The sequence below is a fragment of the Lucilia cuprina genome, chromosome 5 (assembly GCF_022045245.1).
Source record: "Lucilia cuprina isolate Lc7/37 chromosome 5, ASM2204524v1, whole genome shotgun sequence".
NCBI lineage: Eukaryota > Metazoa > Arthropoda > Insecta > Diptera > Calliphoridae > Lucilia > Lucilia cuprina.
The window spans coordinates 11,129,166-11,139,363 of NC_060953.1; the positions used below are offsets into that span (position 1 = coordinate 11,129,166).

Consider the following 10,198-nt stretch of genomic DNA (forward strand, 5'->3'; position numbering starts at 1 on the left):
TTCTAGTTCTGTTCTAGTTCTGTTCTAGTTTTGTTCTAGTTCTGTTCTAGTTCTGTTCTAGTTCTGTTCTAGTTTTGTTCTAGTTCTGTTCTAGTTCTGTTCTAGTTCAGTTCTAGTTCAGTTCTAGTTCAGTTCTACTTCAGTTCTACTTCAGTTCTAATTCTGTTCTAGTTCTGTTTTAGTTTAGTTCTAGTTCAGATCTAGTTCTGCTCTAGTTCAGTTCTAGTTTAGTTCTAGTTCTGTTCTATTTCTGTTCTAGTTCTGTTCTAGTTCTGTTCTAGTTCTGTTCTAGTTCAGTTCTAGTTCAGTTCTAGTTCAGTTCTAGTTCAGTTCTAGTTCCATTCTAATTTAGTAATTATAATACTGTAAACATTTCCATCCCTGTTGCATTGTAAACAATGTACATATTTCTAAACTTTTAGCGTAACTACGTACATATGAATGTACGTATGTATGTACGTATGTATGTATGTATGTGCCAACTTGCATATGTATGGACAAGTGTTTTGTTCTGGTAGCAGTTACAAAACACATTACAAAGCGCGTAGTCATTCATTCACTTTTGTTCCCGTCAATTATTTATTTCTTTTTAATCGCATACTAACTAACATCCAGACATTTGTGTTAATCAGAGAAATAAAGCAACAACAACGAAAAAATTCCCATTAAAATTACACCATTATTTATATATAAATTAAATCTGTGTAAATAATAACAAAGAAATAAATAAAAATTTCTTAAAAATTACTAAAAATGTTAAAATGTAATCTTCAAAGAAAAGTGTTGTTAATAATGTAAATAATTAAGTGTTGAAGTTTAAGTTCATTGTTAATTGGTTTAAACTTGTTGTGTTTTGAACCACCTTTAAACATATGTAAGTTTTATTAATAAATTATTATTATTTTTTGTCATTTATTTATATAAATAATAATTTGGAGAAAATGCTAAACAAAATTGTGGGAAAATCAGTGACATTTAACAATTGTTTCGTTCTTCAGCATTATTTTGCCTACACATTTGCGGAAATTGTTGCTGATTAGACGTAGTCTGTACGTCAGATATATGTACATATAATACCAATATGTGTATACATTTTCATACTTACTGTTCATTTGTACGTTTCTCAATTGATAAGTGTTTAAAAATTTTAGAACATTTTAAAGCACCTAAACTTCAAAACTATAGACTATTCTATAGACTAGGCTTAAGCCTAGACTAATCTATAGTCTGGTCTAAAGTCTGGTCTAAAGTCTAGTCTATAGTTTAGTGTACAGTCTAGATTATAGTCTAGTCTATAGTCTAATCTGGTCTACAGTCTAGTCTATAGTCTAATCTATAGTCTAGTCTATAGTCTAGTCTATAGTCTAGTCTATAGTCTAGTCTATAGTCTAGTCTATAGTCTAGTCTATAGTCTAGTCTATAGTCTAGTCTATAGTCTAGTCTATAGTCTAGTCTATAGTCTAGTCTATAGTCTAGTCTATAGTCTAGTCTATAGTCTAGTCTATAGTCTAGTCTATAGTCTAGTCTATAGTCTAGTCTATAGTCTAGTCTATAGTCTAGTCTATAGTCTAGTCTATAGTCTAGTCTATAGTCTAGTCTATAGTCTAGTCTATAGTCTAGTCTATAGTCTAGTCTATAGTCTAGTCTATAGTCTAGTCTATAGTCTAGTCTATAGTCTAGTCTATAGTCTAGTCTATAGTCTAGTCTATAGTCTAGTCTATAGTCTAGTCTATAGTCTAGTCTATAGTCTAGTCTATAGTCTAGTCTATAGTCTAGTCTATAGTCTAGTATATAGTCCAGTCTATAGTCTAGTATATAGTCCAGTCTATAGTCTAGTCTATAGTCTACTCTATAGTCTAGTCAATAGTCTAGTCTATAGTCTAGTATATAGTTTAGTCTATAGTCTAGTCTAAAGTCTGGTCTAAAGTCTAGTCTATAGTTTAGTGTACAGTCTAGATTATAGTCTAGTCTATAGTCTAATCTGGTCTACAGTCTAGTCTATAGTCTAGTCTATAGTCTAGTCTATAGTCTAGTCTATAGTCTAGTCTATAGTCTAGTCTATAGTCTAGTCTATAGTCTAGTCTATAGTCTAGTCTATAGTCTAGTCTATAGTCTAGTCTATAGTCTAGTCTATAGTCTAGTCTATAGTCTAGTCTATAGTCTAGTCTATAGTCTAGTCTATAGTCTAGTCTACAGTCTAGTCTATAGTCTAGTCTATAGTCTAGTCTATAGTCTAGTCTATAGTCTAGTCTCTAGTCTAGTCTACAGTCTAGTCTATAGTCTAGTCAATAGTCTAGTCTATAGTCTTGTCTACTGTCTAGTCCATAGTATATTCTATAGTCTAGTCCATAGTCTAGGATATAGTCTAGTCTATATTCTAAAGTAGTCTCTAGTCTAGTGCCGAGACTATAGTTTATATATAGTCCAGTCTATAGAGTAGTATCCTTTGATAACCGGATTCCCCAAAGTTTCTCTACTTTTTGAATACCCTACGTCTCACAATGTTTAATTTCTTGGAATTCGAAAAAGAACCCCCGAAAAAACAACATTTTTGATTATGAATTCCATTGACTTAATTGTACATTTTATTAAACATTTATAGTCTAGTCTATAGTCTAGTCTATAGTCTAGTCTATAGTCTAGTCTATAGTCTAGTCTATAGTCTAGTCTATAGTCTAGTCTATAGTCTAGTCTATAGTCTAGTCTATAGTCTAGTCTATAGTCTAGTCTATAGTCTAGTCTATAGTCTAGTCTATAGTCTAGTCTATAGTCTAGTCTATAGTCTAGTCTATAGTCTAGTCTATAGTCTAGTCTATAGTCTAGTCTATAGTCTAGTCTATAGTCTAGTCTATAGTCTAGTCTATAGTCTAGTCTATAGTCTAGTCTATAGTCTAGTCTATAGTCTAGTCTATAGTCTAGTCTATAGTCTAGTCTATAGTCTAGTCTATAGTCTAGTCTATAGTCTAGTCTATAGTCTAGTCTATAGTCTAGTCTATAGTCTAGTCTATAGTCTAGTCTATAGTCTAGTCTATAGTCTAGTCTATAGTCTAGTCTATAGTCTAGTCTATAGTCTAGTCTATAGTCTAGTCTACAGTCTAGTCTATAGTCTAGTCTATAGTCTAGTCTATAGTCTAGTCTATAGTCTAGTCTATAGTCTATTCTCTAGTCTAGTCTACAGTCTAGTCTATAGTCTAGTCAATAGTCTAGTCTATAGTCTTGTCTACTGTCTAGTCCATAGTATATTCTATAGTCTAGTCCATAGTCTAGGATATAGTCTAGTCTATATTCTAAAGTAGTCTCTAGTCTAGTGCCGAGACTATAGTTTATATATAGTCCAGTCTATAGAGTAGTATCCTTTGATAACCGGATTCCCCAAAGTTTCTCTACTTTTTGAATACCCTACGTCTCACAATGTTTAATTTCTTGGAATTCGAAAAAGAACCCCCGAAAAAACAACATTTTTGATTATGAATTCCATTGACTTAATTGTACATTTTATTAAACAAATTTTAAACTACTGGGAAATTTTTAAATAATAAAATTTAAATGCAATTAACGAAAAAAAATCGACGGACTTCAGCGTGTTTAATGTTTACAAATCAATGAACTTCATTTTAAATTAACATACAATACATAACGTTTAAATTAAATTAATTGTGAATATTTTTTATTCTTTTCGTTTAAAGTGTTTTTTTTTTGTCGACTAAACTTTAATTTTATAAAAAAATTGTTTTTTTTTTCAAATATAAAATAAACACAACAAGTGTTTAAAATTAATAAAAATAAATATTCAATGAAGGACAAAGTTGTGAGAACTTGTAGTTAATTTACGTTTACAGTTTGTTAACGGAACTTTCACTAATAAAATTTTAATATTATTTTTTAGGAAAACTTGCTAAAAAAAACTATTTGAAATAAAAAACAGTTTTTAACTTTTTCAATAGTATTCATCCAAATTAAAGTTAAACTTACGCAACAAATCTGAAAAACCTTTATTAAGCTTTCCGTTTTTCTTTAATTATTTGCTTTTCGGCTGCCATTTTTCTTTTCCATCATAAAAATCAAAACCATTTTATTATCCATTAGACTTTGAGACTTGCGTAATTATTTTTTAATTTACTCAAAGAATTATTTTAATGATTTTCTTTTGTAAACAAATTGATATTGTTTTCAAATACAGTAAATGATATAATTATAGGTATAATATTAAATATAAAAGGATTTGGGAATAGACTGGACTATGACTATTCTATATACTATAAAGTAGACTATAGACTAGACTATAGACTAGAGTTTTAACTATATACTAGACTTTAGACTAAACAATAAACTAAACTATAGTCTGGAATACAGACTGTACTTTAGACTATACTATAGACTACACTATAGACTGAACAATAGACTAGACTATAGATTATACTATATACTAAACTATAGACTACACTATAGACTAGACTAAAGACCTGACTATAGACTAGACTACACACTAGACTATAGACTTGACTGGACTATAGATTAGATTAGACAACAGACTAGACTATAGACTGCACTATAGACTAGACTATAGACTAGAATACAGACCAACCTATGTACTAGACTATTATCTAGACTATAGACTAGACTTTAGACTAAACTATAGACTAGACTATAGACTAAGCTATTGACTAGACTTTAGACTAGACTGTGGACTATACTATAGACTAGATAATAGACTAGACTATAGACTAGATTATAGACTAGACTATAGACTAGACTATAGACTAGACTATAGACTAGACTATAGACTAGATTATAGACTAGACTATAGACTAGACTATAGAGTAGACTATAGACTAGACTATAAACTAGACTAGACTATACTAGACTATAGACTATACTAGACTATCGACTATACTATAGACTAGACTATAGAGTAGACTGTAGACTACACCACAGACTATACAATAGACTAGACTATATATTAGACTATAGACCAGACTATAGACTAGACTATAATCTAGACTATAGACTAGACTTTAGACTAAACTATAGACTTGACTATATTCTAAACTATAAACTAGACTACCATAAACTAGACTATAGACTAAACTATAGACCAGACTTTAGACTTGATTATGGGATATACTATAGACTAGAACATAGACAAGATAATAATCTAGACTATAGACTAGACTATAGACTAGACTATAGACTAGACTATAGACTAGACTATAGACTAGACTATAGACTACAAAATAGACTAGACTATAGACTACACTATAGACCAGACTATAGTCTACCCTATAGATTAGACTATAGACTAGACTATAGACCAGACTATAGTCTACCCTATAGATTAGACTATAGACTAGACTATAGGCTAAACTATAGACTAGACTATAGACTTGACTATAGACTAGACTAGACTATAGACTAGACTATAGACTAGACTATAGACTAGACTATAGACTAGACTATAGACTAGACTATAGACTAGACTATAGACTAGACTATAGACTAGACTATAGACTAGACTATAGACTAGACTATAGACTAGACTATAGACTAGACTATAGACTAGACTATAGACTAGACTATAGACCAGACTATAGACTAGACTATAGACTAGACTATAGACTAGACTATAGACTAGACTATATACAAACTATAGATTAGACTATAGACTACACTATAGACTAGACTATAGACTAGACTATAGACTAGACTATAGACTAGACTATAGACTAGACTAGACTATAGACTAGACTATAGACTAGACAATAGACTAGACTATAGACTAGACAATAGACTAGACTATAGACTAAACTATAGACTAGACTATAGACTAGACTATAGACTAGACTATTGACTAGACTATAGACTAGACTATAGACTAGACTATAGACTAGACTATAGACTAGACTATAGACTAGACTATTGACTAGACTATAGACTAGACTATAGACTAGACTATAGACTAGACTATAGACTAGACTATAGACTAGACTATATACTAGACTATAGACTAGACTATAGACTAGACTATAGACTAGACTACAGACTAGACTACAGGCTAGATTATAGACTATAGATTAGACTATAGACTAGACTATAGACTAGACTATAGACTAGACTATAGACTAGACTATAGACTAGACTATAGACTAGACTATAGACTAGACTATAGACTAGACTATAGACTAGACTATAGACTAGACTATAGACTAGGCTATAGACTAGACTATAGACTAGACTATAGACTAGACTATAGACTAGACTATAGACTAGACTATAGACTAGACTATAGACCATACTATAGTCTAGGCTTTAGACTTGACTATAGACTAGACTATAGAGTAGACTATAGACTAAACTATAGACTACACTATATACTAGACTATAGACTACACTATATACTAGACTATAAACTAGACTATATACTAGACTAGGCTATAGACTAGACTATAGACTAGGCTATAGACTAGACTATAGACTAGACTATAGACTAAACTATAGACTAGACTATATACTATACTAGACTTAAGACTAGATTATAGAATAGACTATAGAATAGACTACAGACTAAACTACAGAATAGACTACACTATAGACTTAACTATAGCCTAGACCATAGACTAGACTATGAACTACACTGTAGACCTGTGTCATCGCCATCTAGTCTATAGTCTAACTTTCATTGAAATAGAGTATTTAAGGAAAATGATATGCAATTAAAAAATTGCTTAGAGGGAATGATCTTTCCAAAAAAAATCAAAATAATTATTTAAAATTTCTTATTAAAATGTATTAAATAAATAACTTGTACTTGAAAGTATTTTTATAATATTATATAAAAAGTAGGTGTGTTTTTTCAAAATTTCTTCTTTCGTACCTAAGCAAAACAGTGAAAACATCATATAATGGAAATAAATCAAAAGTTTAAATAAATTAAATTTTTTTTAAATTGTCTTTCTAAAAAATATTAGACTGTTTATTGATTTAAAGATAAGAATGAAAAAAATGAATAAAATAAGAATGAAAGAAATAATTTTTGTTCAATTGTTTGTTCTCCTGCGTCATTTGGAATAATACAAATAACACACTAACTGACAAACAGACAGATAGTCAACACATATGAATGTATGGATGTATGTATGTATGTACGTATGAGTACATTCATATTTATGTATATGAGGAGGTAGATATCTTCCCTTATACAAAACACAAGGTGGTGGTGTCACGTGTATTTTTATATTTGTTTAAAAATCATACATTTAAAATATATATATTTATACAATTTATTTTATATATCTTTTAGATACTAAATAGTAACGCCTTTTGGCTATGGTTCACTCATATACATATGTATGTGTGTATATTTGGTGAATAGAAAGAAATGAAAGAAAAAAAAAAAAAGAAATTCCAAACAACAGCAAAAATATATTTTCTCTAAAATAGTTCCAAGAGATAGAGGAATAAGTAATAAAATTTAAATGAAAGACAAGAAAAAAATACGTTCACTGTTCAAGGTTAAAGATTATTGGAAAGATTTTTTTTTATTTTCGCATTTTTAACAAAAATAAACTTTTTCTTCTTTAAAAATATATACACAACAGATTTCTCTGATTTACGATTAAAAATAATAACGTGTCTCAAGTGATCTGCATTCTATAGGTGGGAATTAATTGTGTATAAATGAACAATTGTTATCGTAATTTTGAATATGTTATGAAATTTTGATGTCATAAGAACTTAACTCTATCTATCTATCTATCTATCTATCTATCTATCTATCTATCTATCTATCTATCTATCTATCTATCTATCTATCTATCTATCTATCTATCTATCTATCTATCTATCAATCTATCTATCTATCTATCTATCTATCTATCTATCTATCTATCTATCTATATTCCCAACCATAGGCCACATTGTTTCATAATATCAGTTTCCATCCCTCTACAACATAGTCAATAAATTTTCTTTAATTACTCAAACAATTTGTTTCTATTTGGCAATTCAAAAGTTTTTTTACGTAATTAATAAAACAAGAAATAATTCCCAAATATACTTCTTTTGAAACCACGAAAAAACAATTTATTAAAATATTTCAGTCATAATAATCTACCGAAAAGTATATATGTAGGTAAATATCAGCCAACAATAACCAAGTACGTTCAGCCATTAAGAAAATTTTGCAAAGAAGATACCCAGGCTAAATACACACGCACACACACATTTCAATTATGAGTTGTCAACAGTCATATGCTTGCAGCTACTACGTATGCTCGACGTTACGTAGTAAAATAAAATCTTTAAAAAACAAACACAATACGTAATATTAATAGTACTTGATGAAATACTAGTAAAGATAGATAGAAACATAGATACTACGATAGAGAATGACTGACTGAACTCATAATACAATTCACATGTCTTCTTTTCATTTATTTGTAAATGTGAGATAATTATTTATAAAAACAAATAATAAAATAAACAAACCGTTAAAGTGTCGCATTTATCGTGTAGTGTTAAAAACACAATTTAACAAGAAATTTATAAATGTGAAATAAAATTCTGAAAAATTGCAATATTAAGGAAGAACATTAAATTTTCTATAGAAGTTTATAATTTTGAAATCTAAAGAACTGGAACTGAACTAGAACTGAACTAGAACTGAACTAGAACTGAATTAGAACGGAACTAGAACTGAACTAGAACTGAATTAGAACTGAACTAGAACTGAACTAGAACTGAACTAGAACTGAACTAGAACTGAACTAGAACTGAACTAGAACTGAACTTTAGAAAGGTGTCTTTTCTGAGGAGATGTGTCTTCCGGAGAACCTTTTCATCTGAAGAACCTCTTCTGTATAGAATTGTGTTTTGCTTTAAACAAATTTTATAGTTTTTAGAAAATTATATTATTTAAACTGTATCGAAGCTGGACCCTGACTTCTAATCTAAAATGACACTAATTTTATATTTATCTTGAAACGTCACTAAGAATTTTGAAGTGACACATTCATTTAATGTATTTACTTTTAACCTTTTTTTGTAGTTATTTTTAACATTTCTTTGTATTGCAAATAAAAGGTTTTTTTCCTAACTATCTTTATCAGAAAAAATATTTTATCTTTATAAATTTATATTTTGTTAGAAATTTGTGTATTTCCTTTATGAAATGTATGTATGTATGTTTTAATTTATATAATTTTCCATTTTGAAATGATTTTGTTGAAAGAAATCAAACTTGTACACTGCGCATTTAAAAAAAATGAGAGAAAGTTGTTGTAAATTTTGAAGCAGGAACGTGTTGAAAACAAGGGATTTTCAATTCAAAGTTAATTAATTCCTTATTTGTTTATTGATGATATGGCATCATTAACAGCTGTCTCGATGTTTACATATTTTAATTATCTCGCTATGCTTTTGTTTATTCCACTCACTACGTAACGTAGTCAGCTACGTCTCTGTTACATACAAGTTCGTTTGCAAGTTTGTATGTATGAACGTCTTGCTTAAATGCGTACTCTCTATACATTTTTCTGATTTTGTTTTCATTTATATTACTTTTGCTGCTGTTGTTGTTATTTTTGTATAATTGCACTCAATAGTAGGAAATATGTATGTACATCTGAACACTCTCATGTACAGCATCCACCATCATACATACAATAATTCTTGTTTATTTTTTCAACAATTTTGTCACGTAAGCCAACTTGTCGAACCAGATCTTAAAAAAATTTCCAAATACAGACTGTCAATACCAACATTTACTACCTAAATTGTATTTGTAACATTACGAAAAACAACAAAAACAACTAATTACACTTGTTGCAGTTAGGCCTTTTTTCGCTATAAGACGAGCCCGTTTAAGTCTTGCGGCATGCAACAATAAAAACACACCAATTAATAGTTAACAATTGTTCATGATAAAATGCTGATTTAATTCTGTTGTTTTCAAATAATTTAGGGTGAAAGTTCTGGTAAATGATGAAGTCTTGAATTGTTAAAGAAATGAAGATGATATGATGATGGTCCCGATACATGCGGGTGCCTGGTTAATACTGAATAAATCAAATTCTCTAAAATATTGAAGTTTAATATAGATAGATAGATAGATAGATAGATAGATAGATAGATAGATAGATAGATAGATAGATAGATAGATAGATAGATAGATACTTAGATAGATAGATAGATAGATAGATAG

The 10,198-nt window shown here is 29.3% G+C and overlaps 1 protein-coding gene across 1 annotated transcript in view; it reads left to right on the forward strand.

The window, feature by feature from the left end:
• The first annotated feature begins 579 nt into the window (after positions 1 to 579).
• The window catches only part of LOC111687714 (protein I'm not dead yet-like), a 42,375-nt gene continuing 32,756 nt past the window's right edge, over positions 580 to 10,198 (forward strand). Inside the window, exon 1 of the mRNA XM_046951876.1 lies at positions 580 to 874. The gene's annotated coding sequence lies outside the window, so the exon portion shown is untranslated. The remainder of the gene's footprint in view (positions 875 to 10,198) is intronic.